Genomic DNA, 26,850 nt, shown 5'->3' with positions numbered 1-26,850 from the left:
AATCTGTACTAAAAGGTTATGATTCATGGAATCTGTTTGATGTGGAAGAGGAATCATGGTTAGAGCTGATGTTGGCCATTAAGTCCTGCTGTGGTTTAGTCCCTGGAAGCTCTGGTTGGTTGGTGGTGTGTTCATATGGGGTCTCAAGTCCCTTCAAGCTCTTTTAGTCCTTTCTCTGATTTCTTCAACTGGGGTCCTGCGCTCAGTTCACTGGTTTGTTGCTCGCATTCACCTATGTATCTGCCGTATTCTGGCTGTGTCAATGAATAGTTTTATATTCCTTAAAAAAATGTCAGAAGAGCCTACAGCCATACCACCCGGAACGCGCCCGATCTCGTCTGATCTCGGAAGCTAAGCAGGGTCGGGCATGCTTAGTACGTGGATGGGAGACCACCTGGGATACCGGGTGCTGTAGGCTTTTGGGGGTTGGGGATTTAACTCAGTGGTAGAGCTCTTGCCAGGCAATCAAAATCAGGAGCTCAGGAGCTCAGGAGCTCAGGAGCTCAGGAGCTCAGGAGCTCAGGAGCTCAGGAGCTCAGGAGCTCAGGAGCTCAGGAGGAGATTTCAGGACAGCAGGGATACACAGTGAGACCATGTGCGTAACAAACCAACAGAAACCAAAACAACAAAGCAACCTTAAAAAACCCATCCCAAACCAAACCAAACCACACCAACAAACAGAAATAGACTTTACAACTTTTTTAAAAAAGATGTATTTCTTATATATAAGTACACTGTAGCTGTCTTCAGACACACCAGAAGAGGGCATCAGATCTCACTACAGATGGCTGTGAGACACCATGTCGTTGCTGGGATTTGAACTCAGAACCTCTGGAAGAGCAGTCAGTGCTCTTAACCACTAAGCCATCCTTCCAGCCCGACTTTACAACTTTTATTTTGCCTTTTTTTTTCCTTCCCCAGAGCTAAGGATCGAACCCAGGGCCTTGTGCTTGCTAGGCATGTGCCCTACGACTGAGTTAAATCCCCAACCCTAAAAATAGACTTTAAAAATGTCAGAGGAACCCCTCCTCTAGGATGTGCCTGAGCTGAATCACATAGGCGGGAGACTCTGCAGAATCCGCGGCCCTGAGCATCTGAGCGCGCTTCAAGTCTCCGATTAAATTTTAAAAATGGCCTCCAATAAAACTACATTGCAAAAATTGGGAAAAAAAAAAACAGAATGGAAAGAGTAAAAGAGTTGAAGATGCTGAGCCTGAAGAATTTGTGGTAGAAAAAGTACTGAACCATTGTGTAGTGAACTATTTCGTGAAGTGGAAGGGGTTTACAGATGCCGATAATACTTGGGTACCAGGAGAAAATTTAGATTGTCCAGAATTAATTGAAGCACTTCTTCATTCTCGAAAAGCTGGTAAAGAAAACGATTGTCCAAAAAGGAAATCTTTATCTGATAGTGAATCCGATGAGAGCAAATCGAAGAAGAGAGATGCTGCTGACAAGCAAAGGAGGCGAATATGAAGTGGCCTCAGATTGTCATCGCCTTCTATGAGGAGTGGCTGATTTGGCATTCTTGTACCGAAATGAAGTACAATAATTGTTTGCATATATAAATACACAATAATATATATATGTATATAAAATATATATATATATATATATATATGAATGATCTGGATCTTGGGTTTTGAATTACTAGTGTGGATCAAAGAGCATCCTGATGAAAATCAAGTCTGATATGCTAGTTTTGAAAGCATTGGCAGTAGTTGGGAGATTTTTGGTTTTCGTTCTGCGTCAAAAGGCACTGACTCCTTTGAGCGAGTGAGAGCTCTCTGTAGTTGCTTCCTGTAACAGTAGAGTACTTGACACCATGTTGTATTTCCTCGGCTTGAAGAACAGCTTTTCTTAAACACTGGGGAGATTTTACAGTCATGACTCAAGTCAGAACTTATTTTTAACTGGGACACAGAAGGACCATTCTGGTTTGTGTGTGTGTGTGTGTGTGTGTGTGTGTGTGTGTGTGCGCGCGCGTTTGTTTGTATGCAGTGTATGCATAAAACACTTACATAACCTGTCTGTTTTAGCTTGCTTTTAATACTCAAAAGAGCTGAACGTGAAAACACAGGTTGATGAGAGGCCATCAGCCTGACCATTTTCCTGATACCATAACCTTTCGGATTAAGCAGAGTCTGTAATGTATTGGATAGTTTAAAAGCAAGCCCATCAGAATTGATGTATTATCAAATAAATACAGTAGTTTATTTTCATACCAACTCCACCTTCAGAAAACGGAATTAAACGAAGTAGTAGCTTGATTTAACAACAAGACTTGGCCTAGTGTGGTGGTGTGCACCTTTAATGCCAGAACTCTAGAGGCAGGTGGAGCTGTGATTTAAGAGGCCAGCTGATCTACAGAGGCAGGTCCGAGTCAGCTGTTCTGTGTAAAGGTTCCTCTGGTTGAACCATTCCTTTGTAGGAAGTTAAAATCTGTACTAAAAGGTTATGATTCATGGAATCTGTTTGATGTGGAAGTAGAATCATGGTTAGAGCTGATGTTGGCCATTAAGTCCTGCTGTGGTTTAGTCCCTGGAAGCTCTGGTTGGTTGGTGTTGTTGTTCATATGGGGTCTCAAGTCCCTTCAAGCTCTTTTAGTCCTTTCTCTGATTTCTTCAACTGGGGTCCTGCGCTCAGTTCACTGGTTTGTTGCTCGCATTCACCTATGTATCTGCCGTATTCTGGTTGTGTCAATGAATAGTTTTATATTCCTTAAAAAAATGTCAGAAGAGCCTACAGCCATACCACCCGGAACGCGCCCGATCTCGTCTGATCTCGGAAGCTAAGCAGGGTCGGGCATGCTTAGTACGTGGATGGGAGACCACCTGGGATACCGGGTGCTGTAGGCTTTTGGGGGTTGGGGATTTAACTCAGTGGTAGAGCTCTTGCCAGGCAATCAAAATCAGGAGCTCAGGAGCTCAGGAGCTCAGGAGCTCAGGAGCTCAGGAGCTCAGGAGCTCAGGAGCTCAGGAGCTCAGGAGCTCAGGAGCTCAGGAGCTCAGGAGCTCAGGAGCTCAGGAGCTCAGGAGCTCAGGAGCTCAGGAGGAGATTTCAGGACAGCAGGGATACACAGTGAGACCATGTGCGTAACAAACCAACAGAAACCAAAACAACAAAGCAACCTTAAAAAACCCATCCCAAAACAAACCAAACCACACCAACAAACAGAAATAGACTTTACAACTTTTTTAAAAAAGATGTATTTCTTATATATAAGTACACTGTAGCTGTCTTCAGACACACCAGAAGAGGGCATCAGATCTCACTACAGATGGCTGTGAGACACCATGTCGTTGCTGGGATTTGAACTCAGAACCTCTGGAAGAGCAGTCAGTGCTCTTAACCACTAAGCCATCCTTCCAGCCCGACTTCACAACTTTTATTTTGCCTTTTTTTTTCCTTCCCCAGAGCTAAGGATCGAACCCAGGGCCTTGTGCTTGCTAGGCATGTGCCCTACGACTGAGTTAAATCCCCAACCCTAAAAATAGACTTTAAAAATGTCAGAGGAACCCCTCCTCTAGGATGTGCCTGAGCTGAATCACATAGGCGGGAGACTCTGCAGAATCCGCGGCCCTGAGCATCTGAGCGCGCTTCAAGTCTCCGATTAAATTTTAAAAATGGCCTCCAATAAAACTACATTGCAAAAATTGGGAAAAAAAAAAAACAGAATGGAAAGAGTAAAAGAGTTGAAGATGCTGAGCCTGAAGAATTTGTGGTAGAAAAAGTACTGAACCATTGTGTAGTGAACTATTTCGTGAAGTGGAAGGGGTTTACAGATGCCGATAATACTTGGGTACCAGGAGAAAATTTAGATTGTTCAGAATTAATTGAAGCACTTCTTCATTCTCGAAAAGCTGGTAAAGAAAACGATTGTCCAAAAAGGAAATCTTTATCTGATAGTGAATCCGATGAGAGCAAATCGAAGAAGAGAGATGCTGCTGACAAGCAAAGGAGGCGAATATGAAGTGGCCTCAGATTGTCATCGCCTTCTATGAGGAGTGGCTGATTTGGCATTCTTGTACCGAAATGAAGTACAATAATTGTTTGCATATATAAATACACAATATTATATATATATGTATATAAAAATATATATATATATATATATGAATGATCTGGATCTTGGGTTTTGAATTACTAGTGTGGATCAAAGAGCATCCTGATGAAAATCAAGTCTGATATGCTAGTTTTGAAAGCATTGGCAGTAGTTGGGAGATTTTTGGTTTTCGTTCTGCGTCAAAAGGCACTGACTCCTTTGAGCGAGTGAGAGCTCTCTGTAGTTGCTTCCTGTAACAGTAGAGTACTTGACACCATGTTGTATTTCCTCGGCTTGAAGAACAGCTTTTCTTAAACACTGGGGAGATTTTACAGTCATGACTCAAGTCAGAACTTATTTTTAACTGGGACACAGAAGGACCATTCTGGTTTGTGTGTGTGTGTGTGTGTGTGTGTGTGTGTGTGTGTGCGCGCGCGTTTGTTTGTATGCAGTGTATGCATAAAACACTTACATAACCTGTCTGTTTTAGCTTGCTTTTAATACTCAAAAGAGCTGAACGTGAAAACACAGGTTGATGAGAGGCCATCAGCCTGACCATTTTCCTGATACCATAACCTTTCGGATTAAGCAGAGTCTGTAATGTATTGGATAGTTTAAAAGCAAGCCCATCAGAATTGATGTATTATCAAATAAATACAGTAGTTTATTTTCATACCAACTCCACCTTCAGAAAACGGAATTAAACGAAGTAGTAGCTTGATTTAACAACAAGACTTGGCCTAGTGTGGTGGTGTGCACCTTTAATGCCAGAACTCTAGAGGCAGGTGGAGCTGTGATTTAAGAGGCCAGCTGATCTACAGAGGCAGGTCCGAGTCAGCTGTTCTGTGTAAAGGTTCCTCTGGTTGAAACATTCCTTTGTAGGAAGTTAAAATCTGTACTAAAAGGTTATGATTCATGGAATCTGTTTGATGTGGAAGTAGAATCATGGTTAGAGCTGATGTTGGCCATTAAGTCCTGCTGTGGTTTAGTCCCTGGAAGCTCTGGTTGGTTGGTGTTGTTGTTCATATGGGGTCTCAAGTCCCTTCAAGCTCTTTTAGTCCTTTCTCTGATTTCTTCAACTGGTGTCCTTCGCTCAGTTCACTGGTTTGTTGCTCGCATTCACCTATGTATCTGCCGTATTCTGGCTGTGTCAATGAATAGTTTTATATTCCTTAAAAAAATATCAGAAGAGCCTACAGCCATACCACCCGGAACGCGCCCGATCTCGTCTGATCTCGGAAGCTAAGCAGGGTCGGGCATGCTTAGTACGTGGATGGGAGACCACCTGGGATACCGGGTGCTGTAGGCTTTTGGGGGTTGGGGATTTAACTCAGTGGTAGAGCTCTTGCCAGGCAATCAAAATCAGGAGCTCAGGAGCTCAGGAGCTCAGGAGCTCAGGAGCTCAGGAGCTCAGGAGCTCAGGAGCTCAGGAGCTCAGGAGCTCAGGAGCTCAGGAGCTCAGGAGCTCAGGAGCTCAGGAGCTCAGGAGCTCAGGAGCTCAGGAGGAGATTTCAGGACAGCAGGGATACACAGTGAGACCATGTGCGTAACAAACCAACAGAAACCAAAACAACAAAGCAACCTTAAAAAACCCATCCCAAACCAAACCAAACCACACCAACAAACAGAAATAGACTTTACAACTTTTTTAAAAAAGATGTATTTCTTATATATAAGTACACTGTAGCTGTCTTCAGACACACCAGAAGAGGGCATCAGATCTCACTACAGATGGCTGTGAGACACCATGTCGTTGCTGGGATTTGAACTCAGAACCTCTGGAAGAGCAGTCAGTGCTCTTAACCACTAAGCCATCCTTCCAGCCCGACTTTACAACTTTTATTTTGCCTTTTTTTTTCCTTCCCCAGAGCTAAGGATCGAACCCAGGGCCTTGTGCTTGCTAGGCATGTGCCCTACGACTGAGTTAAATCCCCAACCCTAAAAATAGACTTTAAAAATGTCAGAGGAACCCCTCCTCTAGGATGTGCCTGAGCTGAATCACATAGGCGGGAGACTCTGCAGAATCCGCGGCCCTGAGCATCTGAGCGCGCTTCAAGTCTCCGATTAAATTTTAAAAATGGCCTCCAATAAAACTACATTGCAAAAATTGGGAAAAAAAAAAACAGAATGGAAAGAGTAAAAGAGTTGAAGATGCTGAGCCTGAAGAATTTGTGGTAGAAAAAGTACTGAACCATTGTGTAGTGAACTATTTCGTGAAGTGGAAGGGGTTTACAGATGCCGATAATACTTGGGTACCAGGAGAAAATTTAGATTGTCCAGAATTAATTGAAGCACTTCTTCATTCTCGAAAAGCTGGTAAAGAAAACGATTGTCCAAAAAGGAAATCTTTATCTGATAGTGAATCCGATGAGAGCAAATCGAAGAAGAGAGATGCTGCTGACAAGCAAAGGAGGCGAATATGAAGTGGCCTCAGATTGTCATCGCCTTCTATGAGGAGTGGCTGATTTGGCATTCTTGTACCGAAATGAAGTACAATAATTGTTTGCATATATAAATACACAATATTATATATATGTATATAAAATATATATATATATATATATATGAATGATCTGGATCTTGGGTTTTGAATTACTAGTGTGGATCAAAGAGCATCCTGATGAAAATCAAGTCTGATATGCTAGTTTTGAAAGCATTGGCAGTAGTTGGGAGATTTTTGGTTTTCGTTCTGCGTCAAAAGGCACTGACTCCTTTGAGCGAGTGAGAGCTCTCTGTAGTTGCTTCCTGTAACAGTAGAGTACTTGACACCATGTTGTATTTCCTCGGCTTGAAGAACAGCTTTTCTTAAACACTGGGGAGATTTTACAGTCATGACTCAAGTCAGAACTTATTTTTAACTGGGACACAGAAGGACCATTCTGGTTTGTGTGTGTGTGTGTGTGTGTGTGTGTGTGTGTGTGTGCGCGCGCGTTTGTTTGTATGCAGTGTATGCATAAAACACTTACATAACCTGTCTGTTTTAGCTTGCTTTTAATACTCAAAAGAGCTGAACGTGAAAACACAGGTTGATGAGAGGCCATCAGCCTGACCATTTTCCTGATACCATAACCTTTCGGATTAAGCAGAGTCTGTAATGTATTGGATAGTTTAAAAGCAAGCCCATCAGAATTGATGTATTATCAAATAAATACAGTAGTTTATTTTCATACCAACTCCACCTTCAGAAAACGGAATTAAACGAAGTAGTAGCTTGATTTAACAACAAGACTTGGCCTAGTGTGGTGGTGTGCACCTTTAATGCCAGAACTCTAGAGGCAGGTGGAGCTGTGATTTAAGAGGCCAGCTGATCTACAGAGGCAGGTCCGAGTCAGCTGTTCTGTGTAAAGGTTCCTCTGGTTGAACCATTCCTTTGTAGGAAGTTAAAATCTGTACTAAAAGGTTATGATTCATGGAATCTGTTTGATGTGGAAGTAGAATCATGGTTAGAGCTGATGTTGGCCATTAAGTCCTGCTGTGGTTTAGTCCCTGGAAGCTCTGGTTGGTTGGTGTTGTTGTTCATATGGGGTCTCAAGTCCCTTCAAGCTCTTTTAGTCCTTTCTCTGATTTCTTCAACTGGGGTCCTGCGCTCAGTTCACTGGTTTGTTGCTCGCATTCACCTATGTATCTGCCGTATTCTGGTTGTGTCAATGAATAGTTTTATATTCCTTAAAAAAATGTCAGAAGAGCCTACAGCCATACCACCCGGAACGCGCCCGATCTCGTCTGATCTCGGAAGCTAAGCAGGGTCGGGCATGCTTAGTACGTGGATGGGAGACCACCTGGGATACCGGGTGCTGTAGGCTTTTGGGGGTTGGGGATTTAACTCAGTGGTAGAGCTCTTGCCAGGCAATCAAAATCAGGAGCTCAGGAGCTCAGGAGCTCAGGAGCTCAGGAGCTCAGGAGCTCAGGAGCTCAGGAGCTCAGGAGCTCAGGAGCTCAGGAGCTCAGGAGCTCAGGAGCTCAGGAGCTCAGGAGCTCAGGAGCTCAGGAGCTCAGGAGGAGATTTCAGGACAGCAGGGATACACAGTGAGACCATGTGCGTAACAAACCAACAGAAACCAAAACAACAAAGCAACCTTAAAAAACCCATCCCAAAACAAACCAAACCACACCAACAAACAGAAATAGACTTTACAACTTTTTTAAAAAAGATGTATTTCTTATATATAAGTACACTGTAGCTGTCTTCAGACACACCAGAAGAGGGCATCAGATCTCACTACAGATGGCTGTGAGACACCATGTCGTTGCTGGGATTTGAACTCAGAACCTCTGGAAGAGCAGTCAGTGCTCTTAACCACTAAGCCATCCTTCCAGCCCGACTTCACAACTTTTATTTTGCCTTTTTTTTTCCTTCCCCAGAGCTAAGGATCGAACCCAGGGCCTTGTGCTTGCTAGGCATGTGCCCTACGACTGAGTTAAATCCCCAACCCTAAAAATAGACTTTAAAAATGTCAGAGGAACCCCTCCTCTAGGATGTGCCTGAGCTGAATCACATAGGCGGGAGACTCTGCAGAATCCGCGGCCCTGAGCATCTGAGCGCGCTTCAAGTCTCCGATTAAATTTTAAAAATGGCCTCCAATAAAACTACATTGCAAAAATTGGGAAAAAAAAAAAAACAGAATGGAAAGAGTAAAAGAGTTGAAGATGCTGAGCCTGAAGAATTTGTGGTAGAAAAAGTACTGAACCATTGTGTAGTGAACTATTTCGTGAAGTGGAAGGGGTTTACAGATGCCGATAATACTTGGGTACCAGGAGAAAATTTAGATTGTTCAGAATTAATTGAAGCACTTCTTCATTCTCGAAAAGCTGGTAAAGAAAACGATTGTCCAAAAAGGAAATCTTTATCTGATAGTGAATCCGATGAGAGCAAATCGAAGAAGAGAGATGCTGCTGACAAGCAAAGGAGGCGAATATGAAGTGGCCTCAGATTGTCATCGCCTTCTATGAGGAGTGGCTGATTTGGCATTCTTGTACCGAAATGAAGTACAATAATTGTTTGCATATATAAATACACAATATTATATATATATGTATATAAAAATATATATATATATATATATGAATGATCTGGATCTTGGGTTTTGAATTACTAGTGTGGATCAAAGAGCATCCTGATGAAAATCAAGTCTGATATGCTAGTTTTGAAAGCATTGGCAGTAGTTGGGAGATTTTTGGTTTTCGTTCTGCGTCAAAAGGCACTGACTCCTTTGAGCGAGTGAGAGCTCTCTGTAGTTGCTTCCTGTAACAGTAGAGTACTTGACACCATGTTGTATTTCCTCGGCTTGAAGAACAGCTTTTCTTAAACACTGGGGAGATTTTACAGTCATGACTCAAGTCAGAACTTATTTTTAACTGGGACACAGAAGGACCATTCTGGTTTGTGTGTGTGTGTGTGTGTGTGTGTGTGTGTGTGTGTGTGCGCGCGCGTTTGTTTGTATGCAGTGTATGCATAAAACACTTACATAACCTGTCTGTTTTAGCTTGCTTTTAATACTCAAAAGAGCTGAACGTGAAAACACAGGTTGATGAGAGGCCATCAGCCTGACCATTTTCCTGATACCATAACCTTTCGGATTAAGCAGAGTCTGTAATGTATTGGATAGTTTAAAAGCAAGCCCATCAGAATTGATGTATTATCAAATAAATACAGTAGTTTATTTTCATACCAACTCCACCTTCAGAAAACGGAATTAAACGAAGTAGTAGCTTGATTTAACAACAAGACTTGGCCTAGTGTGGTGGTGTGCACCTTTAATGCCAGAACTCTAGAGGCAGGTGGAGCTGTGATTTAAGAGGCCAGCTGATCTACAGAGGCAGGTCCGAGTCAGCTGTTCTGTGTAAAGGTTCCTCTGGTTGAAACATTCCTTTGTAGGAAGTTAAAATCTGTACTAAAAGGTTATGATTCATGGAATCTGTTTGATGTGGAAGTAGAATCATGGTTAGAGCTGATGTTGGCCATTAAGTCCTGCTGTGGTTTAGTCCCTGGAAGCTCTGGTTGGTTGGTGTTGTTGTTCATATGGGGTCTCAAGTCCCTTCAAGCTCTTTTAGTCCTTTCTCTGATTTCTTCAACTGGTGTCCTTCGCTCAGTTCACTGGTTTGTTGCTCGCATTCACCTATGTATCTGCCGTATTCTGGCTGTGTCAATGAATAGTTTTATATTCCTTAAAAAAATATCAGAAGAGCCTACAGCCATACCACCCGGAACGCGCCCGATCTCGTCTGATCTCGGAAGCTAAGCAGGGTCGGGCATGCTTAGTACGTGGATGGGAGACCACCTGGGATACCGGGTGCTGTAGGCTTTTGGGGGTTGGGGATTTAACTCAGTGGTAGAGCTCTTGCCAGGCAATCAAAATCAGGAGCTCAGGAGCTCAGGAGCTCAGGAGCTCAGGAGCTCAGGAGCTCAGGAGCTCAGGAGCTCAGGAGCTCAGGAGCTCAGGAGCTCAGGAGCTCAGGAGCTCAGGAGCTCAGGAGCTCAGGAGCTCAGGAGCTCAGGAGCTCAGGAGCTCAGGAGCTCAGGAGGAGATTTCAGGACAGCAGGGATACACAGTGAGACCATGTGCGTAACAAACCAACAGAAACCAAAACAACAAAGCAACCTTAAAAAACCCATCCCAAACCAAACCAAACCACACCAACAAACAGAAATAGACTTTACAACTTTTTTAAAAAAGATGTATTTCTTATATATAAGTACACTGTAGCTGTCTTCAGACACACCAGAAGAGGGCATCAGATCTCACTACAGATGGCTGTGAGACACCATGTCGTTGCTGGGATTTGAACTCAGAACCTCTGGAAGAGCAGTCAGTGCTCTTAACCACTAAGCCATCCTTCCAGCCCGACTTCACAACTTTTATTTTGCCTTTTTTTTTCCTTCCCCAGAGCTAAGGATCGAACCCAGGGCCTTGTGCTTGCTAGGCATGTGCCCTACGACTGAGTTAAATCCCCAACCCTAAAAATAGACTTTAAAAATGTCAGAGGAACCCCTCCTCTAGGATGTGCCTGAGCTGAATCACATAGGCGGGAGACTCTGCAGAATCCGCGGCCCTGAGCATCTGAGCGCGCTTCAAGTCTCCGATTAAATTTTAAAAATGGCCTCCAATAAAACTACATTGCAAAAATTGGGAAAAAAAAAAACAGAATGGAAAGAGTAAAAGAGTTGAAGATGCTGAGCCTGAAGAATTTGTGGTAGAAAAAGTACTGAACCATTGTGTAGTGAACTATTTCGTGAAGTGGAAGGGGTTTACAGATGCCGATAATACTTGGGTACCAGGAGAAAATTTAGATTGTTCAGAATTAATTGAAGCACTTCTTCATTCTCGAAAAGCTGGTAAAGAAAACGATTGTCCAAAAAGGAAATCTTTATCTGATAGTGAATCCGATGAGAGCAAATCGAAGAAGAGAGATGCTGCTGACAAGCAAAGGAGGCGAATATGAAGTGGCCTCAGATTGTCATCGCCTTCTATGAGGAGTGGCTGATTTGGCATTCTTGTACCGAAATGAAGTACAATAATTGTTTGCATATATAAATACACAATATTATATATATATATGTATATAAAAATATATATATATGAATGATCTGGATCTTGGGTTTTGAATTACTAGTGTGGATCAAAGAGCATCCTGATGAAAATCAAGTCTGATATGCTAGTTTTGAAAGCATTGGCAGTAGTTGGGAGATTTTTGGTTTTCGTTCTGCGTCAAAAGGCACTGACTCCTTTGAGCGAGTGAGAGCTCTCTGTAGTTGCTTCCTGTAACAGTAGAGTACTTGACACCATGTTGTATTTCCTCGGCTTGAAGAACAGCTTTTCTTAAATACTGGGGAGATTTTACAGTCATGACTCAAGTCAGAACTTATTTTTAACTGGGACACAGAAGGACCATTCTGGTTTGTGTGTGTGTGTGTGTGTGTGTGTGTGTGTGCGCGCGCGTTTGTTTGTATGCAGTGTATGCATAAAACACTTACATAACCTGTCTGTTTTAGCTTGCTTTTAATACTCAAAAGAGCTGAACGTGAAAACACAGGTTGATGAGAGGCCATCAGCCTGACCATTTTCCTGATACCATAACCTTTCGGATTAAGCAGAGTCTGTAATGTATTGGATAGTTTAAAAGCAAGCCCATCAGAATTGATGTATTATCAAATAAATACAGTAGTTTATTTTCATACCAACTCCACCTTCAGAAAACGGAATTAAACGAAGTAGTAGCTTGATTTAACAACAAGACTTGGCCTAGTGTGGTGGTGTGCACCTTTAATGCCAGAACTCTAGAGGCAGGTGGAGCTGTGATTTAAGAGGCCAGCTGATCTACAGAGGCAGGTCCGAGTCAGCTGTTCTGTGTAAAGGTTCCTCTGGTTGAAACATTCCTTTGTAGGAAGTTAAAATCTGTACTAAAAGGTTATGATTCATGGAATCTGTTTGATGTGGAAGAGGAATCATGGTTAGAGCTGATGTTGGCCATTAAGTCCTGCTGTGGTTTAGTCCCTGGAAGCTCTGGTTGGTTGGTGGTGTGTTCATATGGGGTCTCAAGTCCCTTCAAGCTCTTTTAGTCCTTTCTCTGATTTCTTCAACTGGGGTCCTGCGCTCAGTTCACTGGTTTGTTGCTCGCATTCACCTATGTATCTGCCGTATTCTGGCTGTGTCAATGAATAGTTTTATATTCCTTAAAAAAATGTCAGAAGAGCCTACAGCCATACCACCCGGAACGCGCCCGATCTCGTCTGATCTCGGAAGCTAAGCAGGGTCGGGCATGCTTAGTACGTGGATGGGAGACCACCTGGGATACCGGGTGCTGTAGGCTTTTGGGGGTTGGGGATTTAACTCAGTGGTAGAGCTCTTGCCAGGCAATCAAAATCAGGAGCTCAGGAGCTCAGGAGCTCAGGAGCTCAGGAGCTCAGGAGCTCAGGAGCTCAGGAGCTCAGGAGCTCAGGAGCTCAGGAGCTCAGGAGCTCAGGAGCTCAGGAGCTCAGGAGCTCAGGAGCTCAGGAGCTCAGGAGCTCAGGAGCTCAGGAGGAGATTTCAGGACAGCAGGGATACACAGTGAGACCATGTGCGTAACAAACCAACAGAAACCAAAACAACAAAGCAACCTTAAAAAACCCATCCCAAACCAAACCAAACCACACCAACAAACAGAAATAGACTTTACAACTTTTTTAAAAAAGATGTATTTCTTATATATAAGTACACTGTAGCTGTCTTCAGACACACCAGAAGAGGGCATCAGATCTCACTACAGATGGCTGTGAGACACCATGTCGTTGCTGGGATTTGAACTCAGAACCTCTGGAAGAGCAGTCAGTGCTCTTAACCACTAAGCCATCCTTCCAGCCCGACTTCACAACTTTTATTTTGCCTTTTTTTTTCCTTCCCCAGAGCTAAGGATCGAACCCAGGGCCTTGTGCTTGCTAGGCATGTGCCCTACGACTGAGTTAAATCCCCAACCCTAAAAATAGACTTTAAAAATGTCAGAGGAACCCCTCCTCTAGGATGTGCCTGAGCTGAATCACATAGGCGGGAGACTCTGCAGAATCCGCGGCCCTGAGCATCTGAGCGCGCTTCAAGTCTCCGATTAAATTTTAAAAATGGCCTCCAATAAAACTACATTGCAAAAATTGGGAAAAAAAAAAAAACAGAATGGAAAGAGTAAAAGAGTTGAAGATGCTGAGCCTGAAGAATTTGTGGTAGAAAAAGTACTGAACCATTGTGTAGTGAACTATTTCGTGAAGTGGAAGGGGTTTACAGATGCCGATAATACTTGGGTACCAGGAGAAAATTTAGATTGTTCAGAATTAATTGAAGCACTTCTTCATTCTCGAAAAGCTGGTAAAGAAAACGATTGTCCAAAAAGGAAATCTTTATCTGATAGTGAATCCGATGAGAGCAAATCGAAGAAGAGAGATGCTGCTGACAAGCAAAGGAGGCGAATATGAAGTGGCCTCAGATTGTCATCGCCTTCTATGAGGAGTGGCTGATTTGGCATTCTTGTACCGAAATGAAGTACAATAATTGTTTGCATATATAAATACACAATATTATATATATATGTATATAAAAATATATATATATATATATATGAATGATCTGGATCTTGGGTTTTGAATTACTAGTGTGGATCAAAGAGCATCCTGATGAAAATCAAGTCTGATATGCTAGTTTTGAAAGCATTGGCAGTAGTTGGGAGATTTTTGGTTTTCGTTCTGCGTCAAAAGGCACTGACTCCTTTGAGCGAGTGAGAGCTCTCTGTAGTTGCTTCCTGTAACAGTAGAGTACTTGACACCATGTTGTATTTCCTCGGCTTGAAGAACAGCTTTTCTTAAACACTGGGGAGATTTTACAGTCATGACTCAAGTCAGAACTTATTTTTAACTGGGACACAGAAGGACCATTCTGGTTTGTGTGTGTGTGTGTGTGTGTGTGTGTGTGTGTGTGTGTGCGCGCGCGTTTGTTTGTATGCAGTGTATGCATAAAACACTTACATAACCTGTCTGTTTTAGCTTGCTTTTAATACTCAAAAGAGCTGAACGTGAAAACACAGGTTGATGAGAGGCCATCAGCCTGACCATTTTCCTGATACCATAACCTTTCGGATTAAGCAGAGTCTGTAATGTATTGGATAGTTTAAAAGCAAGCCCATCAGAATTGATGTATTATCAAATAAATACAGTAGTTTATTTTCATACCAACTCCACCTTCAGAAAACGGAATTAAACGAAGTAGTAGCTTGATTTAACAACAAGACTTGGCCTAGTGTGGTGGTGTGCACCTTTAATGCCAGAACTCTAGAGGCAGGTGGAGCTGTGATTTAAGAGGCCAGCTGATCTACAGAGGCAGGTCCGAGTCAGCTGTTCTGTGTAAAGGTTCCTCTGGTTGAAACATTCCTTTGTAGGAAGTTAAAATCTGTACTAAAAGGTTATGATTCATGGAATCTGTTTGATGTGGAAGTAGAATCATGGTTAGAGCTGATGTTGGCCATTAAGTCCTGCTGTGGTTTAGTCCCTGGAAGCTCTGGTTGGTTGGTGTTGTTGTTCATATGGGGTCTCAAGTCCCTTCAAGCTCTTTTAGTCCTTTCTCTGATTTCTTCAACTGGTGTCCTTCGCTCAGTTCACTGGTTTGTTGCTCGCATTCACCTATGTATCTGCCGTATTCTGGCTGTGTCAATGAATAGTTTTATATTCCTTAAAAAAATATCAGAAGAGCCTACAGCCATACCACCCGGAACGCGCCCGATCTCGTCTGATCTCGGAAGCTAAGCAGGGTCGGGCATGCTTAGTACGTGGATGGGAGACCACCTGGGATACCGGGTGCTGTAGGCTTTTGGGGGTTGGGGATTTAACTCAGTGGTAGAGCTCTTGCCAGGCAATCAAAATCAGGAGCTCAGGAGCTCAGGAGCTCAGGAGCTCAGGAGCTCAGGAGCTCAGGAGCTCAGGAGCTCAGGAGCTCAGGAGCTCAGGAGCTCAGGAGCTCAGGAGCTCAGGAGCTCAGGAGCTCAGGAGCTCAGGAGCTCAGGAGGAGATTTCAGGACAGCAGGGATACACAGTGAGACCATGTGCGTAACAAACCAACAGAAACCAAAACAACAAAGCAACCTTAAAAAACCCATCCCAAACCAAACCAAACCACACCAACAAACAGAAATAGACTTTACAACTTTTTTAAAAAAGATGTATTTCTTATATATAAGTACACTGTAGCTGTCTTCAGACACACCAGAAGAGGGCATCAGATCTCACTACAGATGGCTGTGAGACACCATGTCGTTGCTGGGATTTGAACTCAGAACCTCTGGAAGAGCAGTCAGTGCTCTTAACCACTAAGCCATCCTTCCAGCCCGACTTTACAACTTTTATTTTGCCTTTTTTTTTCCTTCCCCAGAGCTAAGGATCGAACCCAGGGCCTTGTGCTTGCTAGGCATGTGCCCTACGACTGAGTTAAATCCCCAACCCTAAAAATAGACTTTAAAAATGTCAGAGGAACCCCTCCTCTAGGATGTGCCTGAGCTGAATCACATAGGCGGGAGACTCTGCAGAATCCGCGGCCCTGAGCATCTGAGCGCGCTTCAAGTCTCCGATTAAATTTTAAAAATGGCCTCCAATAAAACTACATTGCAAAAATTGGGAAAAAAAAAAACAGAATGGAAAGAGTAAAAGAGTTGAAGATGCTGAGCCTGAAGAATTTGTGGTAGAAAAAGTACTGAACCATTGTGTAGTGAACTATTTCGTGAAGTGGAAGGGGTTTACAGATGCCGATAATACTTGGGTACCAGGAGAAAATTTAGATTGTTCAGAATTAATTGAAGCACTTCTTCATTCTCGAAAAGCTGGTAAAGAAAACGATTGTCCAAAAAGGAAATCTTTATCTGATAGTGAATCCGATGAGAGCAAATCGAAGAAGAGAGATGCTGCTGACAAGCAAAGGAGGCGAATATGAAGTGGCCTCAGATTGTCATCGCCTTCTATGAGGAGTGGCTGATTTGGCATTCTTGTACCGAAATGAAGTACAATAATTGTTTGCATATATAAATACACAATATTATATATATATATGTATATAAAAATATATATATATGAATGATCTGGATCTTGGGTTTTGAATTACTAGTGTGGATCAAAGAGCATCCTGATGAAAATCAAGTCTGATATGCTAGTTTTGAAAGCATTGGCAGTAGTTGGGAGATTTTTGGTTTTCGTTCTGCGTCAAAAGGCACTGACTCCTTTGAGCGAGTGAGAGCTCTCTGTAGTTGCTTCCTGTAACAGTAGAGTACTTGACACCATGTTGTATTTCCTCGGCTTGAAGAACAGCTTTTCTTAAATACTGGGGAGATTTTACAGTCATGACTCAAGTCAGAACTTATTTTTAACTGGGACACAGAAGGACCATTCTGGTTTGTGTGTGTGTGTGTGTGTGTGTGTGTGTGTGCGCGCGCGTTTGTTTGTATGCAGTGTATGCATAAAACACTTACATAACCTGTCTGTTTTAGCTTGCTTTTAATACTCAAAAGAGCTGAACGTGAAAACACAGGTTGATGAGAGGCCATCAGCCTGACCATTTTCCTGATACCATAACCTTTCGGATTAAGCAGAGTCTGTAATGTATTGGATAGTTTAAAAGCAAGCCCATCAGAATTGATGTATTATCAAATAAATACAGTAGTTTATTTTCATACCAACTCCACCTTCAGAAAACGGAATTAAACGAAGTAGTAGCTTGATTTAACAACAAGACTTGGCCTAGTGTGGTGGTGTGCACCTTTAATGCCAGAACTCTAGAGGCAGGTGGAGCTGTGATTTAAGAGGCCAGCTGATCTACAGAGGCAGGTCCGAGTCAGCTGTTCTGTGTAAAGGTTCCTCTGGTTGAAACATTCCTTTGTAGGAAGTTAAAATCTGTACTAAAAGGTTATGATTCATGGAATCTGTTTGATGTGGAAGAGGAATCATGGTTAGAGCTGATGTTGGCCATTAAGTCCTGCTGTGGTTTAGTCCCTGGAAGCTCTGGTTGGTTGGTGGTGTGTTCATATGGGGTCTCAAGTCCCTTCAAGCTCTTTTAGTCCTTTCTCTGATTTCTTCAACTGGGGTCCTGCGCTCAGTTCACTGGTTTGTTGCTCGCATTCACCTATGTATCTGCCGTATTCTGGCTGTGTCAATGAATAGTTTTATATTCCTTAAAAAAATGTCAGAAGAGCCTACAGCCATACCACCCGGAACGCGCCCGATCTCGTCTGATCTCGGAAGCTAAGCAGGGTCGGGCATGCTTAGTACGTGGATGGGAGACCACCTGGGATACCGGGTGCTGTAGGCTTTTGGGGGTTGGGGATTTAACTCAGTGGTAGAGCTCTTGCCAGGCAATCAAAATCAGGAGCTCAGGAGCTCAGGAGCTCAGGAGCTCAGGAGCTCAGGAGCTCAGGAGCTCAGGAGCTCAGGAGCTCAGGAGCTCAGGAGCTCAGGAGCTCAGGAGCTCAGGAGCTCAGGAGCTCAGGAGCTCAGGAGGAGATTTCAGGACAGCAGGGATACACAGTGAGACCATGTGCGTAACAAACCAACAGAAACCAAAACAACAAAGCAACCTTAAAAAACCCATCCCAAACCAAACCAAACCACACCAACAAACAGAAATAGACTTTACAACTTTTTTAAAAAAGATGTATTTCTTATATATAAGTACACTGTAGCTGTCTTCAGACACACCAGAAGAGGGCATCAGATCTCACTACAGATGGCTGTGAGACACCATGTCGTTGCTGGGATTTGAACTCAGAACCTCTGGAAGAGCAGTCAGTGCTCTTAACCACTAAGCCATCCTTCCAGCCCGACTTTACAACTTTTATTTTGCCTTTTTTTTTCCTTCCCCAGAGCTAAGGATCGAACCCAGGGCCTTGTGCTTGCTAGGCATGTGCCCTACGACTGAGTTAAATCCCCAACCCTAAAAATAGACTTTAAAAATGTCAGAGGAACCCCTCCTCTAGGATGTGCCTGAGCTGAATCACATAGGCGGGAGACTCTGCAGAATCCGCGGCCCTGAGCATCTGAGCGCGCTTCAAGTCTCCGATTAAATTTTAAAAATGGCCTCCAATAAAACTACATTGCAAAAATTGGGAAAAAAAAAAACAGAATGGAAAGAGTAAAAGAGTTGAAGATGCTGAGCCTGAAGAATTTGTGGTAGAAAAAGTACTGAACCATTGTGTAGTGAACTATTTCGTGAAGTGGAAGGGGTTTACAGATGCCGATAATACTTGGGTACCAGGAGAAAATTTAGATTGTCCAGAATTAATTGAAGCACTTCTTCATTCTCGAAAAGCTGGTAAAGAAAACGATTGTCCAAAAAGGAAATCTTTATCTGATAGTGAATCCGATGAGAGCAAATCGAAGAAGAGAGATGCTGCTGACAAGCAAAGGAGGCGAATATGAAGTGGCCTCAGATTGTCATCGCCTTCTATGAGGAGTGGCTGATTTGGCATTCTTGTACCGAAATGAAGTACAATAATTGTTTGCATATATAAATACACAATATTATATATATGTATATAAAATATATATATATATATATATATATGAATGATCTGGATCTTGGGTTTTGAATTACTAGTGTGGATCAAAGAGCATCCTGATGAAAATCAAGTCTGATATGCTAGTTTTGAAAGCATTGGCAGTAGTTGGGAGATTTTTGGTTTTCGTTCTGCGTCAAAAGGCACTGACTCCTTTGAGCGAGTGAGAGCTCTCTGTAGTTGCTTCCTGTAACAGTAGAGTACTTGACACCATGTTGTATTTCCTCGGCTTGAAGAACAGCTTTTCTTAAACACTGGGGAGATTTTACAGTCATGACTCAAGTCAGAACTTATTTTTAACTGGGACACAGAAGGACCATTCTGGTTTGTGTGTGTGTGTGTGTGTGTGTGTGTGTGTGTGTGTGTGCGCGCGCGTTTGTTTGTTTGCAGTGTATGCATAAAACACTTACATAACCTGTCTGTTTTAGCTTGCTTTTAATACTCAAAAGAGCTGAACGTGAAAACACAGGTTGATGAGAGGCCATCAGCCTGACCATTTTCCTGATACCATAACCTTTCGGATTAAGCAGAGTCTGTAATGTATTGGATAGTTTAAAAGCAAGCCCATCAGAATTGATGTATTATCAAATAAATACAGTAGTTTATTTTCATACCAACTCCACCTTCAGAAAACGGAATTAAACGAAGTAGTAGCTTGATTTAACAACAAGACTTGGCCTAGTGTGGTGGTGTGCACCTTTAATGCCAGAACTCTAGAGGCAGGTGGAGCTGTGATTTAAGAGGCCAGCTGATCTACAGAGGCAGGTCCGAGTCAGCTGTTCTGTGTAAAGGTTCCTCTGGTTGAACCATTCCTTTGTAGGAAGTTAAAATCTGTACTAAAAGGTTATGATTCATGGAATCTGTTTGATGTGGAAGTAGAATCATGGTTAGAGCTGATGTTGGCCATTAAGTCCTGCTGTGGTTTAGTCCCTGGAAGCTCTGGTTGGTTGGTGTTGTTGTTCATATGGGGTCTCAAGTCCCTTCAAGCTCTTTTAGTCCTTTCTCTGATTTCTTCAACTGGGGTCCTGCGCTCAGTTCACTGGTTTGTTGCTCGCATTCACCTATGTATCTGCCGTATTCTGGTTGTGTCAATGAATAGTTTTATATTCCTTAAAAAAATGTCAGAAGAGCCTACAGCCATACCACCCGGAACGCGCCCGATCTCGTCTGATCTCGGAAGCTAAGCAGGGTCGGGCATGCTTAGTACGTGGATGGGAGACCACCTGGGATACCGGGTGCTGTAGGCTTTTGGGGGTTGGGGATTTAACTCAGTGGTAGAGCTCTTGCCAGGCAATCAAAATCAGGAGCTCAGGAGCTCAGGAGCTCAGGAGCTCAGGAGCTCAGGAGCTCAGGAGCTCAGGAGCTCAGGAGCTCAGGAGCTCAGGAGCTCAGGAGCTCAGGAGCTCAGGAGCTCAGGAGCTCAGGAGCTCAGGAGCTCAGGAGCTCAGGAGCTCAGGAGGAGATTTCAGGACAGCAGGGATACACAGTGAGACCATGTGCGTAACAAACCAACAGAAACCAAAACAACAAAGCAACCTTAAAAAACCCATCCCAAAACAAACCAAACCACACCAACAAACAGAAATAGACTTTACAACTTTTTAAAAAAAGATGTATTTCTTATATATAAGTACACTGTAGCTGTCTTCAGACACACCAGAAGAGGGCATCAGATCTCACTACAGATGGCTGTGAGACACCATGTCGTTGCTGGGATTTGAACTCAGAACCTCTGGAAGAGCAGTCAGTGCTCTTAACCACTAAGCCATCCTTCCAGCCCGACTTCACAACTTTTATTTTGCCTTTTTTTTTCCTTCCCCAGAGCTAAGGATCGAACCCAGGGCCTTGTGCTTGCTAGGCATGTGCCCTACGACTGAGTTAAATCCCCAACCCTAAAAATAGACTTTAAAAATGTCAGAGGAACCCCTCCTCTAGGATGTGCCTGAGCTGAATCACATAGGCGGGAGACTCTGCAGAATCCGCGGCCCTGAGCATCTGAGCGCGCTTCAAGTCTCCGATTAAATTTTAAAAATGGCCTCCAATAAAACTACATTGCAAAAATTGGGAAAAAAAAAAAACAGAATGGAAAGAGTAAAAGAGTTGAAGATGCTGAGCCTGAAGAATTTGTGGTAGAAAAAGTACTGAACCATTGTGTAGTGAACTATTTCGTGAAGTGGAAGGGGTTTACAGATGCCGATAATACTTGGGTACCAGGAGAAAATTTAGATTGTTCAGAATTAATTGAAGCACTTCTTCATTCTCGAAAAGCTGGTAAAGAAAACGATTGTCCAAAAAGGAAATCTTTATCTGATAGTGAATCCGATGAGAGCAAATCGAAGAAGAGAGATGCTGCTGACAAGCAAAGGAGGCGAATATGAAGTGGCCTCAGATTGTCATCGCCTTCTATGAGGAGTGGCTGATTTGGCATTCTTGTACCGAAATGAAGTACAATAATTGTTTGCATATATAAATACACAATATTATATATATATGTATATAAAAATATATATATATATATATATATGAATGATCTGGATCTTGGGTTTTGAATTACTAGTGTGGATCAAAGAGCATCCTGATGAAAATCAAGTCTGATATGCTAGTTTTGAAAGCATTGGCAGTAGTTGGGAGATTTTTGGTTTTCGTTCTGCGTCAAAAGGCACTGACTCCTTTGAGCGAGTGAGAGCTCTCTGTAGTTGCTTCCTGTAACAGTAGAGTACTTGACACCATGTTGTATTTCCTCGGCTTGAAGAACAGCTTTTCTTAAACACTGGGGAGATTTTACAGTCATGACTCAAGTCAGAACTTATTTTTAACTGGGACACAGAAGGACCATTCTGGTTTGTGTGTGTGTGTGTGTGTGTGTGTGTGTGTGTGTGTGTGCGCGCGCGTTTGTTTGTATGCAGTGTATGCATAAAACACTTACATAACCTGTCTGTTTTAGCTTGCTTTTAATACTCAAAAGAGCTGAACGTGAAAACACAGGTTGATGAGAGGCCATCAGCCTGACCATTTTCCTGATACCATAACCTTTCGGATTAAGCAGAGTCTGTAATGTATTGGATAGTTTAAAAGCAAGCCCATCAGAATTGATGTATTATCAAATAAATACAGTAGTTTATTTTCATACCAACTCCACCTTCAGAAAACGGAATTAAACGAAGTAGTAGCTTGATTTAACAACAAGACTTGGCCTAGTGTGGTGGTGTGCACCTTTAATGCCAGAACTCTAGAGGCAGGTGGAGCTGTGATTTAAGAGGCCAGCTGATCTACAGAGGCAGGTCCGAGTCAGCTGTTCTGTGTAAAGGTTCCTCTGGTTGAAACATTCCTTTGTAGGAAGTTAAAATCTGTACTAAAAGGTTATGATTCATGGAATCTGTTTGATGTGGAAGTAGAATCATGGTTAGAGCTGATGTTGGCCATTAAGTCCTGCTGTGGTTTAGTCCCTGGAAGCTCTGGTTGGTTGGTGTTGTTGTTCATATGGGGTCTCAAGTCCCTTCAAGCTCTTTTAGTCCTTTCTCTGATTTCTTCAACTGGGGTCCTTCGCTCAGTTCACTGGTTTGTTGCTCGCATTCACCTATGTATCTGCCGTATTCTGGCTGTGTCAATGAATAGTTTTATATTCCTTAAAAAAATATCAGAAGAGCCTACAGCCATACCACCCGGAACGCGCCCGATCTCGTCTGATCTCGGAAGCTAAGCAGGGTCGGGCATGCTTAGTACGTGGATGGGAGACCACCTGGGATACCGGGTGCTGTAGGCTTTTGGGGGTTGGGGATTTAACTCAGTGGTAGAGCTCTTGCCAGGCAATCAAAATCAGGAGCTCAGGAGCTCAGGAGCTCAGGAGCTCAGGAGCTCAGGAGCTCAGGAGCTCAGGAGCTCAGGAGCTCAGGAGCTCAGGAGCTCAGGAGCTCAGGAGGAGATTTCAGGACAGCAGGGATACACAGTGAGACCATGTGCGTAACAAACCAACAGAAACCAAAACAACAAAGCAACCTTAAAAAACCCATCCCAAAACAAACCAAACCACACCAACAAACAGAAATAGACTTTACAACTTTTTTAAAAAAGATGTATTTCTTATATATAAGTACACTGTAGCTGTCTTCAGACACACCAGAAGAGGGCATCAGATCTCACTACAGATGGCTGTGAGACACCATGTCGTTGCTGGGATTTGAACTCAGAACCTCTGGAAGAGCAGTCAGTGCTCTTAACCACTAAGCCATCCTTCCAGCCCGACTTCACAACTTTTATTTTGCCTTTTTTTTTCCTTCCCCAGAGCTAAGGATCGAACCCAGGGCCTTGTGCTTGCTAGGCATGTGCCCTACGACTGAGTTAAATCCCCAACCCTAAAAATAGACTTTAAAAATGTCAGAGGAACCCCTCCTCTAGGATGTGCCTGAGCTGAATCACATAGGCGGGAGACTCTGCAGAATCCGCGGCCCTGAGCATCTGAGCGCGCTTCAAGTCTCCGATTAAATTTTAAAAATGGCCTCCAATAAAACTACATTGCAAAAATTGGGAAAAAAAAAAACAGAATGGAAAGAGTAAAAGAGTTGAAGATGCTGAGCCTGAAGAATTTGTGGTAGAAAAAGTACTGAACCATTGTGTAGTGAACTATTTCGTGAAGTGGAAGGGGTTTACAGATGCCGATAATACTTGGGTACCAGGAGAAAATTTAGATTGTTCAGAATTAATTGAAGCACTTCTTCATTCTCGAAAAGCTGGTAAAGAAAACGATTGTCCAAAAAGGAAATCTTTATCTGATAGTGAATCCGATGAGAGCAAATCGAAGAAGAGAGATGCTGCTGACAAGCAAAGGAGGCGAATATGAAGTGGCCTCAGATTGTCATCGCCTTCTATGAGGAGTGGCTGATTTGGCATTCTTGTACCGAAATGAAGTACAATAATTGTTTGCATATATAAATACACAATATTATATATATATGTATATAAATATATATATATATATATATATATATATATATATGAATGATCTGGATCTTGGGTTTTGAATTACTAGTGTGGATCAAAGAGCATCCTGATGAAAATCAAGTCTGATATGCTAGTTTTGAAAGCATTGGCAGTAGTTGGGAGATTTTTGATTTTCGTTCTGCGTCAAAAGGCACTGACTCCTTTGAGCGAGTGAGAGCTCTCTGTAGTTGCTTCCTGTAACAGTAGAGTACTTGACACCATGTTGTATTTCCTCGGCTTGAAGAACAGCTTTTCTTAAACACTGGGGAGATTTTACAGTCATGACTCAAGTCAGAACTTATTTTTAACTGGGACACAGAAGGACCATTCTGGTTTGTGTGTGTGTGTGTGTGTGTGTGTGTGTGTGTGTGCGCGCGTTTGTTTGTATGCAGTGTATGCATAAAACACTTACATAACCTGTCTGTTTTAGCTTGCTTTTAATACTCAAAAGAGCTGAACGTGAAAACACAGGTTGATGAGAGGCCATCAGCCTGACCATTTTCCTGATACCATAACCTTTCGGATTAAGCAGAGTCTGTAATGTATTGGATAGTTTAAAAGCAAGCCCATCAGAATTGATGTATTATCAAATAAATACAGTAGTTTATTTTCATACCAACTCCACCTTCAGAAAACGGAATTAAACGAAGTAGTAGCTTGATTTAACAACAAGACTTGGCCTAGTGTGGTGGTGTGCACCTTTAATGCCAGAACTCTAGAGGCAGGTGGAGCTGTGATTTAAGAGGCCAGCTGATCTACAGAGGCAGGTCCGAGTCAGCTGTTCTGTGTAAAGGTTCCTCTGGTTGAAACATTCCTTTGTAGGAAGTTAAAATCTGTACTAAAAGGTTATGATTCATGGAATCTGTTTGATGTGGAAGTAGAATCATGGTTAGAGCTGATGTTGGCCATTAAGTCCTGCTGTGGTTTAGTCCCTGGAAGCTCTGGTTGGTTGGTGTTGTTGTTCATATGGGGTCTCAAGTCCCTTCAAGCTCTTTTAGTCCTTTCTCTGATTTCTTCAACTGGGGTCCTTCGCTCAGTTCACTGGTTTGTTGCTCGCATTCACCTATGTATCTGCCGTATTCTGGCTGTGTCAATGAATAGTTTTATATTCCTTAAAAAAATATCAGAAGAGCCTACAGCCATACCACCCGGAACGCGCCCGATCTCGTCTGATCTCGGAAGCTAAGCAGGGTCGGGCATGCTTAGTACGTGGATGGGAGACCACCTGGGATACCGGGTGCTGTAGGCTTTTGGGGGTTGGGGATTTAACTCAGTGGTAGAGCTCTTGCCAGGCAATCAAAATCAGGAGCTCAGGAGCTCAGGAGCTCAGGAGCTCAGGAGCTCAGGAGCTCAGGAGCTCAGGAGCTCAGGAGCTCAGGAGCTCAGGAGCTCAGGAGCTCAGGAGGAGATTTCAGGACAGCAGGGATACACAGTGAGACCATGTGCGTAACAAACCAACAGAAACCAAAACAACAAAGCAACCTTAAAAAACCCATCCCAAAACAAACCAAACCACACCAACAAACAGAAATAGACTTTACAACTTTTTTAAAAAAGATGTATTTCTTATATATAAGTACACTGTAGCTGTCTTCAGACACACCAGAAGAGGGCATCAGATCTCACTACAGATGGCTGTGAGACACCATGTCGTTGCTGGGATTTGAACTCAGAACCTCTGGAAGAGCAGTCAGTGCTCTTAACCACTAAGCCATCCTTCCAGCCCGACTTCACAACTTTTATTTTGCCTTTTTTTTTCCTTCCCCAGAGCTAAGGATCGAACCCAGGGCCTTGTGCTTGCTAGGCATGTGCCCTACGACTGAGTTAAATCCCCAACCCTAAAAATAGACTTTAAAAATGTCAGAGGAACCCCTCCTCTAGGATGTGCCTGAGCTGAATCACATAGGCGGGAGACTCTGCAGAATCCGCGGCCCTGAGCATCTGAGCGCGCTTCAAGTCTCCGATTAAATTTTAAAAATGGCCTCCAATAAAACTACATTGCAAAAATTGGGAAAAAAAAAAACAGAATGGAAAGAGTAAAAGAGTTGAAGATGCTGAGCCTGAAGAATTTGTGGTAGAAAAAGTACTGAACCATTGTGTAGTGAACTATTTCGTGAAGTGGAAGGGGTTTACAGATGCCGATAATACTTGGGTACCAGGAGAAAATTTAGATTGTTCAGAATTAATTGAAGCACTTCTTCATTCTCGAAAAGCTGGTAAAGAAAACGATTGTCCAAAAAGGAAATCTTTATCTGATAGTGAATCCGATGAGAGCAAATCGAAGAAGAGAGATGCTGCTGACAAGCAAAGGAGGCGAATATGAAGTGGCCTCAGATTGTCATCGCCTTCTATGAGGAGTGGCTGATTTGGCATTCTTGTACCGAAATGAAGTACAATAATTGTTTGCATATATAAATACACAATATTATATATATATGTATATAAATATATATATATATATATATATATATATATGAATGATCTGGATCTTGGGTTTTGAATTACTAGTGTGGATCAAAGAGCATCCTGATGAAAATCAAGTCTGATATGCTAGTTTTGAAAGCATTGGCAGTAGTTGGGAGATTTTTGATTTTCGTTCTGCGTCAAAAGGCACTGACTCCTTTGAGCGAGTGAGAGCTCTCTGTAGTTGCTTCCTGTAACAGTAGAGTACTTGACACCATGTTGTATTTCCTCGGCTTGAAGAACAGCTTTTCTTAAACACTGGGGAGATTTTACAGTCATGACTCAAGTCAGAACTTATTTTTAACTGGGACACAGAA

At 42.8% G+C, this 26,850-nt stretch overlaps 11 pseudogenes; all 11 read left to right on the top strand.

Moving 5' to 3' along the window:
- The first annotated feature begins 300 nt into the window (after positions 1–300).
- On the top strand, positions 301–418 carry LOC148002087 (5S ribosomal RNA; annotated as a pseudogene).
- Positions 419–2,740: 2,322 nt separating this feature from the next.
- Positions 2,741–2,858, top strand: LOC148002086 (5S ribosomal RNA; annotated as a pseudogene).
- A 2,378-nt stretch (positions 2,859–5,236) lies between these two features.
- On the top strand, positions 5,237–5,354 carry LOC148002085 (5S ribosomal RNA; annotated as a pseudogene).
- Positions 5,355–7,730: 2,376 nt separating this feature from the next.
- On the top strand, positions 7,731–7,848 carry LOC148002084 (5S ribosomal RNA; annotated as a pseudogene).
- Positions 7,849–10,229: 2,381 nt separating this feature from the next.
- LOC148002083 (5S ribosomal RNA) lies at positions 10,230–10,347 on the top strand (annotated as a pseudogene).
- A 2,388-nt stretch (positions 10,348–12,735) lies between these two features.
- LOC148002082 (5S ribosomal RNA) lies at positions 12,736–12,853 on the top strand (annotated as a pseudogene).
- Positions 12,854–15,250: 2,397 nt separating this feature from the next.
- LOC148002081 (5S ribosomal RNA) lies at positions 15,251–15,368 on the top strand (annotated as a pseudogene).
- A 2,364-nt stretch (positions 15,369–17,732) lies between these two features.
- On the top strand, positions 17,733–17,850 carry LOC148002080 (5S ribosomal RNA; annotated as a pseudogene).
- A 2,372-nt stretch (positions 17,851–20,222) lies between these two features.
- Positions 20,223–20,340, top strand: LOC148002079 (5S ribosomal RNA; annotated as a pseudogene).
- A 2,398-nt stretch (positions 20,341–22,738) lies between these two features.
- LOC148002078 (5S ribosomal RNA) lies at positions 22,739–22,856 on the top strand (annotated as a pseudogene).
- Positions 22,857–25,201: 2,345 nt separating this feature from the next.
- On the top strand, positions 25,202–25,319 carry LOC148002077 (5S ribosomal RNA; annotated as a pseudogene).
- Positions 25,320–26,850: the final 1,531 nt, after the last annotated feature.

Source organism: Rattus norvegicus, chromosome 12, assembly GCF_021556685.1.
Source record: "Rattus norvegicus strain SHRSP/BbbUtx chromosome 12, alternate assembly SHRSP_T2T, whole genome shotgun sequence".
NCBI lineage: Eukaryota > Metazoa > Chordata > Mammalia > Rodentia > Muridae > Rattus > Rattus norvegicus.
The sequence above is the reverse complement of the archived record's forward strand: the minus strand, read 5'-3'. Positions and strand labels throughout refer to the sequence as shown.